Below are 12,078 nucleotides of genomic sequence, written 5' to 3'. Positions count from 1 at the left end.
GATCTTTGCTTCTGAGCACCACCCTGTACCTGACACTCCAAGCCAATCCATTCATTCATTTGACAAATGTTTATTGTGTTCTCTGTGCCGAGCACGGTCCCTCGTGTTGAGGGTCTAGCAGGGAACGAAAGAGGGAAAAATCCTACCCTCGCGGAGCTTCAGTTTTAGTGGGGGGGACAGACTGCATACAAAGTGAAGAGATCAACTATCTAGTAGGTGAACCATAGTGAGTGATAGAAATAAAACTACATTGGGGAAGGCAGTCGGGGGTGCTGGGCGAGGGGCTGAGATTTTAGGAAGGGACCGCCAAGGAAAGCCTGAAGACCTGAGGGAAGGGAGGGGTGAGCTGTGCAGAGAGCAGGAGGAGTTTTCCAGGGGGAGAGCGGAGAGCTGGGGACCGAGGCAGCTGGCCTGCTGGAGGACCACAGCAGGCTAGTGTGGCTGAGGAGTAGCAGGGATGAGGCAGGAAGGGGGCAGGAAGCTACAATGGCCACGTGGGTCCTGGCAAGGACTTTGGCTTTGACTCTGAGCGCAATGCAGGTCGTGGGAGGGGTTAGAGCAGAGGCAGATGTGATCTGACTTGTGTTTCAGTAGGATCCCTCTGGCTTAGCCAGGCAAGGATAGAAGCCTGGAGACCCTTTAGGAGGCTCTGGGCGGAGGTGACAGTGGTTAGGACCAGGGTGGTGGCAGCGAGGGGGTAGTCAATGACAGATTTTGATGGCAGAGCTGATTGGATCGGCTGATCAGCAGGATATGGGGTGCAGGAGGAGGAAAGGAGGGAAGGTTGGTGGGTTTATTTATTGAGGTAGATTTCATATACTATAAAATTAACCATTTTATTTTATTTTTTTTAAAGATTTTTTTTTTTTTAATTTATTTGACAGAGAGAGACACAGCGAGAGAGGGAACACAAGCAGGGGGAGAGGGAGAGGGAGAAGCAGGTTTCCCGCGGAGCAGGGAGCCCCATGCGGAGCTCGATCCCAGGACCCTGGGATCATGACCTGAGCCGAAAGCAGACGCTTAATGACTGAGCCACCCAGGCATCCCTAAAATTAACCATTTTAAAGCATACAAACCAGTGGCCTTTAGTACATTCACATTATTGAGCAACCGTCACCCAGATCTCTCTAGTTCTGAAACATTTTCATCACCCCAAAAGGAAAACCTCATATGCAGTAAGCTCTCACTTTCCATCTCCCCCCCCTCAGACCCCAACAACAGCTAATCTACTTTCTGCCTCTGTGGATTGACCTGTTCTGGATGTTTCATATAAATGGAACCAATATGTTGGGTTTTTTCCTATCTGCCCCATTGTCTGGACAGACCACTTGTTGTGTATCCTCTTCTGGTGATGGGCATTTTGGCTGTTTCCACTATTGTAAATAGGGCTGCTATGAATACATATGTACGGGTCTTTGGACACCTGTTTTCAGTTCTTCGGGGGATATGCCTAGGAGTGGATTTGCTGGGTCTTAGGCTAGTTCTATGTTCAACTTTTTGCGGAATTGCCAAAATGGTTTTCCGCAGTGGCCGCACCCTGCGTTCCCAGCAGCAAAGCGGGAGGGGGTCCTCTTTCTCCACAACCTTGCCCACCCTGGTTATGTCTGTTGTTTTTTTTTTTTAAACGAGAGCCACCCTCGTGGGTGTAGAGTGGTATCTCATCGTGGTCTTGATGTGCATTTCCCTGATGAGTAATAGTGTTTGAGCATCTTTTCATATGCTGGTTTGCCCTGGGTGAGCCTCTAGGCGTTTGGTCTGAGCAACCAGAGGCTGGAGCTGTCCTTAGATGACTGGGGGAAGGTGGTGGGAGAGGGGCTTTGTTTGACACACTTTTGGCCCCCTCCCCCAGGTACAGACATGGAACTGGCAGTTGGCTGTGAGTCAGGGGTGCAGAGGGAGGCCTGGGCAAAGGTGTTCACTTGGATGTCATCAGCATAGGTGACATTTAAACCCACCAGGTGCAAGGAGTGCTGGTCGGCTTGGGGCAGAGGCTGGGGCCACCAGGAAGGAGACTGGGGAGGGACAGCCAGTGAGGGAGGAGGAATACCAGGCTGGGCAGGCCCAGTGGAGGGAGGGCTCCGGGAAGGGGGAGAGGCTTGCGTCCCGAGCGGCTGGTGTTGAAGCACTCGGGGCTGACCTGACCGTGGACTTGCTAACCCGCATCCTGGATCCAGGCGACCTTTGACAAGAGCAGTTTCGTTTGCAAGCCTGCCTGGAGTGGGTTTCTGAGCCAATGGGAGTGAAAGCGGAGAGGGTGGGGGCCACCCTTCCGAGGGGCTGCGAAGGGTTTTGCCCCAAAGGGAAAGAGAGAAATAAGGTGGCATTTGAAGGGGGGAGAGAGATCAAGATTGAGTTTCTGAAGTTCCAGGTAGGAGAATGAAGAGCTGATGGGAATGCCTGAGCACAGAGGAAGAACACCAGGATGCAGGAGGAGGGGAGACTTACCAGAAGGACACACGCCCTTGAGCCTGAGAGGCAGGGCTCTGTGCGGCCTGGAGGGGCGGCTCTGGAAGAAGCCAGGACAGATCCTCCAGGATCAGGAGAGAAGGCTCGGGGCAGGTGTGCTGGGGGGTTGAGGAAGTTCTTGGAACAAAAGGGAACGAGGACAACAGCTGAGAGGGAGGAGGAAGGAGGGGTGTGATGTTGTAGAGGCTGGGGAGAAGGGCAGGTGTCCCGGGGGGGGGGCGCGGGGGCGGTGAGGGGTGGGATGGGGTGGGATGAGGGTGGGGGTGAGGCCTGCTTGAGGTTAGCCTAGGAATCCAGAGCTAGAAAAGACACATTTGTCTTAAGCAAGCATCAACTGCAGACATGCAGCCCTGCCCCCACGAAGTCAATTGCTCACATTTGCAAACTGAACCCTTTAACTCCTTATTAAAGCCCCTGTTAACCCATCTAATCTAGTCTAGGCTTTTGTGCTACATCTACCAAACTCAGCATTTCTCTCTCTCTCTCTTTTTAAAGTTTTTATTTTAATTCCAGTAGAGTTAACATTCAGTGTTATATTAGTTTCAGGTGTACAATATAGGGATTCACCAAGTCCATACATCACCGGGGGCTCATCATCACAAGGGGCCTCCTTAGTTCCCATCTCCTGTTTCACCTGCCACCCCCCACCTCCCCTCTGGTAACCCTCAGTTTATTCTGTATAGTTAAGAGTCTGTTTCTTTCTTTCTTTCTTTCTTTTTTTTTTAAATTTTATTTATTTGACAGAGAGAGAGAGCGCGCACAAGCAGAGGGAGCAGCAGAGGGAGAGGGAGAAGCAGGCTCCCTGCTGAGCAGGGAGCCCGATGTGGGACTCAGTCCCAGGACCCTGGGGTTATGACCTGAGCCGAAGGCAGACGCTTAAGGACTGAGCCACCCAGATGTCCCTTAGAGTCTGTTTCTTGACTTGTCTTTCTCCTTCTCTCTTTTTTCCCCCTTTGCTTGTTTTGTTTCTTAAATTCTACATATGAGTGAAATCCTATGGTATTTGTCTTTCTCTGACCAACTTATTTCATTTAGCATAATACTCTCTAGCTCCTTCCATGTCTTTGCAAAACTAAGGATCTCTGACTTGGTGTCCATGACTCCTTGGAGTCCTCAGACATATTTTCAAGATTCACGAGTTCTTTACAAGAATTCTTTTTTTTTTTTAAAGATTTTATTTATTTATTTGAGACAGAGAGAATGAGAGAGAGAGAGCACATGAGAAGGGGGAGGGTCAGAGGGAGAAGCAGGCTCCTTGCTGAGCAGGGAGCCCGATGCGGGACTCGATCCAGAGACTCCAGGATCATGACCTGAGCCGAAGGCAGTCACCTAACCAACTGAGCCACCCAGGCGCCCATCTTTACAAGAATTCTTAAATGTCAATAACAACTTAAACACTTCATTCTGCCCCACCTGGATGACCACATGTGCACATTGTCATGCGTTTTCACGCTCACTGTGTGTGTGTGTGTGTGTGTGTGTGTGTGATCACAGTGGAGTATTAAATGTCTTGGCTGATGGGAACAGAACAAAGGGAGATTAATAAGGGGCAGGTGTATCCAGGCAGTTGTTCTGGTGGAGAACCGTGGGAACACAACCCATGGAACCTGCTTTGCTACCGCCGAGCAGTGGGTGATTTAGTTTTAACAAAATAACATCCTCTTCTATGTTCATTTAGTGCTGTTAGAATTTTACTGCTCATTTGTTTTGTTTGTGTTTAATTTGTATATTCATTTTGGCTTCCAGTTCTGTGAGAACTAGGAACATAGCTTTTGTGTTTGTCCATGCAAAAAATAATTTGTCCAACAAGCGGTGCTGGGAAAACTGGATCTCCACATGCAAAAGGGTGAAATTTGACCCTTACCCCGCAACGTACACAAAATTAACTCAAAATGGATCCAAGACCTAAAGGTAGGAGCTGTAACTATGAAAGCTGTAGGATGAAACATAGGGGAAAAGTTACACATCCCTGGATTTGGCAATGATTTCTTGGATGTGACACCAAAAGCACAGACAACAAAAGGAAAAATAGATAAATTGGATCTTCATCAAAGTAAAAAACTTTTGTCATCAAAGGACATTATCCACAGAGCGGAAAGGAAACTCATTGGATAGGAGAAAATGTTTGCAAACCATAGATCTGATAAGGGGTTAATATCCACAATATATAAAGAATTCCTACAACTCAGCAACAAAAAAACAAATGACCCAATTAAAAAATGGGCAAAGGACTTGACCAGACATTTCTCTGAAGAAGATACACAAACAGCTAATCGGCACATGAGAAGATGCTCAATATCTGATCATTAGGAAAATGCAAATCAAAACCACAATTAGATATGACTTTATACCCATTGGGTTGTCTACTATTAAAAAAAGTAATACCTGTTGGCAAGGACGTGGAGAAATTGGACCCCTTGTGCACTGCTGGTGGGAATGTAAAATGGTGCAGCCGCTGTGGAAAGTGGTTTACAGCTCCTCAAAAAATTAAACATAGAATTACCATATGGGCTTGGAATTCCACTTCTGTTTATATACTCAAAAGAACTGAAAGCAGGTGTCTTGAAGAGATATGCATACACCCATGTTTGGCTATTCACAAATGCCAAAATGTAAGAACAACCCAAGTGCTCATCAGCAGATAAACAAAATGTGGCATATATATCCAAAGGAATATCAATTTCAGCCTTCAGAAGAAGGAGATTCTGACACCGGTTATAATGTGGATGAACCTTGAAGATACTTTACTAGGTGAAATAAGTCCGTCACGACAAGGCAAAACTATGTAATTCCACTTACAGGAAGTCCCCAGAGAAGTCAAAGAAGGCAGAACGTGGAATGGTGGTCACCAGGGGCTGGGGAAGGGAGAGTGGGAGGTTAATGTCTCATGGGTACGAAGTTTCCATTTGGGAAGATGAAAAAGTTCTGGAGATGGGTGGTGGGGATGGGAATGTACTTAATGCTGTGGAAATGTACACTTAAAAATAGCTAAAATGGTGAATTTTATGTTAGGTATATTTTACCACAATAAAATTAAAAAAAAATTTAAGTCAACCCTAGGAAGGAGTTCATCAAGGCTTCCAAAACTCTGGGGGTGGTTCTGGTCTTAGCCAGAGTCTCCTGACTGAGCATGCTGCTTGATCCCAGCCTCCTCCTCTGGAGGCTGGGGTCACCTGCCGTGTTGAGCCATGCATCACTTCTTCTGAGGGGAGATGTGAACCCCACTGCACCTCCCTGAAGGGGATGGAGTGAGGGAATGCTTGGGGGTACTTCTCTGCCCCTCCTCAGGTCAAAAGCAGCACCAGGAGCTACTGTTCATGGAGTATCCACTGTATGCCTGCTTGAATCCTGACTGACAAGCTTGTGACTTGGCAGTTTACCAACCTATCCAAGCCTCAGTTTGCTCTCCTATAAAATGGGCACCTTAATACCGATCCTGCAGAGTGGTTGTGAGTTCGGTCAGGCATCCAGCCTTCCATCGTTTCTTTCCTGGATTCCGCCTCATTGCCTAGCATGTCAATTTACCTCAAGTTTTCACCTTTGAATCTGCTGTGGGCTTGGTAACCGTATCACCAAACGTGTTAGGCTTAGGTTAAGATTTTTCAATTAGGCTCTGAGGAGGTTAGAAGGCTGTCCTAGGGGTCAAGTTCTCAAGCCTCAGAATGTGGACTCATGACATCTTTTTGGTCTCCAGAGACATTCTTCTGTAGCTAAGTGGGAGGTTTCTGTGCTCCAGACTGTAAGGTTGCCAGACAGCAAAGTTTCCCATGTTTCGGGCAGCTGTGGAGTGATTGTGTGACCCCGGTTCTGGGAGGGACAAGCCACTATGCTCTGGGCTGCTCAGAGTCCACTGTGTTGAACACTGGGAGGAGTAGTGATGAGCCAGGAAGCATTCTGAGGAGGAGAGCCAGGATTCAGAGTTCCCAGAGTACAGCATCCCATGAGGCATTGACACCGTATGACTGTATCAGTCAGCTTTTGCTGGGTTATGCTGCATAACAACCACCAAAACTTAGTGGTTGTAATAACAAAGGTTTATTCTCCATAGTGGTACATGTTGCCTGTGGTTCTCTGCTCCACATCCTCTTCATTCCAGTATTTAGGCTGAAGGATCAGTTAGGAAAGTGCTGTATTTGAGGGGGTGGGTAGGGGTGGGGGGGAAAGTGTGGTTGTAGAACCATAAAATGGCGCTAAAACCTCTGCTTAGCATGGCATGTAATCACTTCTGTTCAAACTTCATTGGTCAAAGCAAGTCACATGACCAAGTCTGTCACTAGTGGGGGTGGGGAGATATAGAGGCTCAGTAACTGTTGAATGAATGAATAAATGAATTATCTGATCCTTGAAGGATTTAAGCAAAGCATGGATGCCCATTTGTATTAGTTATCTACTACTGCATAACAAATTACTCGCAAACTTAGTGCCTCCATGCAATAATAAACATTTATTATCTCATGTAGTTTTGTGGGTCAAGAATTCTGGAGTGACTTCACTGAATGGTTTAGATATGAAGTTTCTCATTATGTTGTAGCCAAGATATTGGCGAGGGCTGTTGTCCTCTATAGGCTTGACTGGGCTAGGGGCCCTGCTCTCAGGACGGGTCACTAACGTCGACGGTGAGCTGGGGTTGACTTTGGTAGGAGGCCTCGGTTCCCCACCATGTAGACTCACCCAGAGGGCTGCTTGCATGTCCTTACATGGTGGCTAGATTCCTCCAGAGTGAACGATCCAAGAAGGAGCTAGGCAGAAGCCACCATGCCTTTAATGACCTAGTCTCAGAAGTCATATACCATCATTTCTACAATATCCTATTGGTTACACAGGACTTCCTATGCAACATGGGAGGAAGTGTGAACACCAAGAGAGGAGATCATATGGGGCCATCTACCACAATCTGCCCTCTGGTCCCCAGTCAGTCATGTCCCCCCTACATGGGAATATTCTTGCCTCCTCCCAGGGTCTCCCAAAGTCTCATATTTAGTCTCATAATTTAGAATGTCATGATCTAAATCAGGAACAGATGAGGCTTCCTGGGTGGGATTCCACAAGCATTTCTCTTTGGGCACAGTTCCCCGTGGTCTGAAGATGCATGAACTGAAGAGACGGTTATCTGTCCCACCACCTGCCTGCCCACACAGCATACAATAGTGTGAGAGGCTTAACCATCATAGACATTCCCCATTCAAAAAAAGGAGGCATACGGGAGTCACTGACCAATAGCAATAGTGAAATATATCAGAACTTTCAATGTTGGGAGTTCTTTTATTGGAACTTAATGGCTAGGAATAATTCTCCATGGCTCTTGGCTCTGCCCTATGGGATCTTGGTTTTGCCTTCAGAGTCATATTTCCTTTTCCATGAAAGGCAGCTTATGCTAGCAGTTGATTGATTTTCTCAGCCTTCTTTCTGCCTGTAGAAGTTTGGAAGTCCAAAGAAATCCTTTAATTTTGAACTCTCTCTGTCTCTATCAGTTCAAGGGGACAGTGTTTCTGCCAATACAGTTCTCCTAAAACCTTTCTGGATGTCCTATGAATCTTACTGGGATTTGCCCCATCAGACAAATCTCTTTGAGATAAACCCTTCTCCACTTTGGGAGACTGCTGAGTAGTGACCCCTTTAAACTTATTTAGAAGCCTTATTAAGGGAATGGTCCTCCAAAGCAACCCCTTACATTTTCTGATACTCAATGACAGATTTTATAGTCCCACCCTCAGCTTCATCTTCAGCTCACATTTTCCTGCTATTTCTCTGGATTGGCTCTTTTCCCAGAAACGATTTCTTAATTTTACCATCATTTGCCATCCAGAGAGAAGCCAGGGATTTTCAAAACCAGAAAGTCCTTGTTCCTTACATTTCACAGTGACTCCTTCTGGCTCATTTCTCTCCTATCTCATCTTACGAGAACAGGCAAGAAGAAACGAGGTGGAACCTTCAAAACTCTGCCTGGAAATCTCCTGGGCTCAATCACCTAGTGCAGTAAGTACATTTTCTACTTTCCACATTCCAGCAGGTGACAGCGCTGCTAAACTTTTGGACGTTACATAACAAGAATCTCCTTTTGTCCAATTTCCAATCACACTCTTCTCATTTTCCTTTAAGTCCTGACCTGCAGCATTCTCCAAGGCCATCAGGCCCCAACTAACTGCTGAAGCTCCTGACTGGGTATCAGAGTTGCTATGGGTCATGACTCCTTTGTGCCCCAATTTTCCCACCTTCCTCAATGCCAGCCCATTTCCTCCTCAGGGCATTTGAATTTGTTTTTTCTCTCTGTCTATACTGTTCTTCTTCCAGATAGCTTCATGGCTTGCTCTCTTGCTTAATTCAGATTGCCACTGAAATGTTGTCTCTTTAGAGAGGCTGTGTGTGCTAATCTAGCTACAATAACATCCCCGGGGCGCCTGAGTGGCTCAGAGGGTTACGTATCTGCCTTCAGCTCAGGTCATGATCTCCAGGTCCTGGGATCGAGTCCCACATCGGGCTCCCAGCTCAGTGGGGAGTCTGCTTCTCCCTCTCCCTGTGCTTCTCCCCCTGTGTGTGCTCTTTCTCTCTCAAATGAATAAATAAAATCTTTTTTTTTTAATTTATTTACTTGAGAGAGAGAATGAGAGAGAGAGAGCATGAGAGGGGGGAGGGTCAGAGGGAGAAGCAGACTCCCTACTGAGCAGGGAGCCCAACTTGGGACTCAATCCCAGGACTCTAGGATCATGACCTGAGCCGAAGGCAGTTGCTTAACCAACTGAGCCACCCAGGCGCCCCTGAATAAATAAAATCGTTAAAAAAATAAAATAAAAATAGCATATTCATTCTTTCTTTATATCCTTATCCTGCTTTCTTTTTCTTCACAGCACCTTTTGCCACCTGATGTTATATTATACGTCTATTTGTTTATTATCTGTCACCCCCATTAGAGCACAAGCTCAAGTGGAAAGGGACCTTGTCTGTTTTATTCACTGTTAAAACCCTAGCGGCTGGAATGGCCCCTGGCAATAATCATTGAATGAATGAATGAAGTGGTCTCTGCAGAGGCACCTAGCATCTAGGTAGAGGAGGCTCATACTAGGACCAGAAGCCAGTGCTCTTAAGGCCAGTCTGAAGAAGAGGGTCATTGGAAGTGACAGGCTACTGGGAGGTATAACAGGTTCTAGGGCAGGGATGTTGATGGCAGGTCTCAGACTCAGAACAGGGCCTGCTCTGCCAAATCTGGCTTTTCATTTTCCCAGAAGAGGTAAAACCTCGTATGGACCAGGAGATCTGAGCCTTTTTCCTGAGGTTGGGGACAAGAGGGTATTTCCTTTTTCAATATATCCAACTGGTGCCCATGAGGTCCACGGCTCAGCCTACAAAGGGTTTATATAGAGCGCCTGGGTGGCTCAGTCGTTAAGCGTCTGCCTTCGGCTCAGGTCATGATCCCAGGGTCCTGGGATCGAGCTCCGCATCGGGCTCCCTGCTCCGCGGGAAGCCTGCTTCTCCCTCTCCCACTCCCCCTGCTTGTGTTCCCTCTCTCGCTGTGTCTCTCTCTGTCAAATAAATAAAATCTTAAAAAAAAAAAAAAAGGGTTTATATACACAAAGAACTCTGAGGCACGGGGTTTGCCAGAAGGTTAGGATGGACTCTGAGCACCAAACCGGGGCTGGGCACAGAGGTTGGGGGCCACAGAATATGGTGAGAACAGGCTTTTGTACGGAAAAGATGGAAGCGGAAAACCAATGTGGTCAAAGTTTCAAGAGCATGGTAGTGGAAGGGTGAGGGCAGGAGGCTTCAAAGCAGACAGAGCTAGTTAGAGCTCAACTCTGTAAAATGTGTCCTGAGCTGATGAGAAGCTATTTATAGTTTGTATTTATTTCACTAAGGGTGAATATTCATATACCTCACCGTGGAAATATTAATATATTTGATTACAGGGTACGGCCCCAGGCCTATTGGGGGTGTTACATAACACACTGTTGGACGCATCACATTACCTTTCTAAAGTTTGAAGAAGTCTGATTTCTTCAACACATCTGGCCTCAGGGCTTTTGGAGAAAGATCGTGGCTCTATAAAAGCACCAACCTCGCAGGGTTACTGTAGGAGCACAGGAAGAAACAGATATCAAGTGCCAAGTGCAGACACAGGGAAACGCTGAACAGGGAGCTGGCTGGGCTGAGCAGTGACAGAGGAAACATGATCCGTCCCGGGAAGAGTCTGCGAGGTGACTGCCTCCAGGAGCAAGGAGTTATATCTCCATGAATGGATGTTCTCTTCTGGAAACCAAGGAGAAAGGGCCTGCTGCGTTCTTGGAATTGGCAATCACTCCCCATTTGCAGCCCTAAGTCAGTCCTGCTGGATCTCTGCCTTTGAGGGGTTTGGGTAGCGTGAAGCTGTATCTCAGAATCTGGGTACCCTGCAGGCGGGTGTTGCCATCTGAAAGACAAACTAATTAGTGTAGATATATGTTTTCATTTCTGTTTACATCTAGTTGTGGGAATTGCTGGATTTTATGGTAACTCTATGTTTAACCCTTTGAGGAAATGCCAGACTCTTTCTAGAAGTAGCTGTACGTTTTACATAATGGCTGATGATGTGGAATATCTTTTCATACATTTGTTGGCCATTTGTATATCTTCTTTGGTGAAATGTATGTTGAGACCCTTTGCCCATTTTTTAATTGGGTTATTTGTCTTTTTATTATTAAGTTTAAGAGTTTATAGATTCTGGCTACCAGCCCTTTATCAGATATATGATCTGCAAACATTTTCTCCCAGAATGTGGATTGTCTTTTTACTTGCTTGATGGTGTCCTTTGAAGCACAGAAGTTTTGAATTTAATGATGCCTAACGTATCTATTTTTTTCTTTTATCGCTTGTACTTTTGTGTCATATCTACAAAATCATTGCCTAATCCAAGGTCATGAAGATTTATGCCTGTGTTTTCTTCTAAGAGTTTAATAACTAGCTCTTATGTTTAGGTCTTTGATCCATTTTGAGTAAAATTTTGTATATGGTGTGAGGTAGGGGCCCAACTTAATTCTTTTGCATGTGGATATCCAGTTGTCCCAGCACCCTTTGTTGAAAAGGCTATTTTTTCCCCATCTAATGATATTGGCACCCTCATTGAAAATCACTTGGCCGTAAGTGTGGGAATTTATTTCTCAACTGTCAATTCTATTCTATTACTCTATATGTCTATCCTTATGCCAGCACCACAGTGTCTTGATTACTGTTGCTTTGTAGTAAGTTTTGAAACTGGGAAGTGCAAGACTTCCAGATTTTTTCTTCTCTTTAAAGATCATTTTGGCTATTCTGGGTCTCTGATTTTCCATAGGAATTTTAGAATTATCTTTCAATTTTTGCAAATATGCCAGCTGGGATTTTGATAGAGACTGTATTGAATCTATAGACCAATTTGGGGAGTATAGGTGTCTTAATAACGTTAAGTCTTCTGATCCACAAACATGGATGTCTTTTCATTTACTTAGGTCTTCTTTAATTTCTTTCAACAATATTTTGTAGTTTTCCAAGGATAAGTTTTGCACTTCCATTGTTAAATTTATGATGAAGTATTTTATTCTTTTTGATGCTATAGTAAATGGAATTGTTCTTAAATTCCTTTTTTGTATTATTCATTGCAAATAT

The sequence above is a fragment of the Halichoerus grypus genome, chromosome 11 (genome assembly GCF_964656455.1).
Source record: "Halichoerus grypus chromosome 11, mHalGry1.hap1.1, whole genome shotgun sequence".
Classification (NCBI taxonomy): domain Eukaryota; kingdom Metazoa; phylum Chordata; class Mammalia; order Carnivora; family Phocidae; genus Halichoerus; species Halichoerus grypus.
This window is presented reverse-complemented; position numbering follows the sequence as displayed.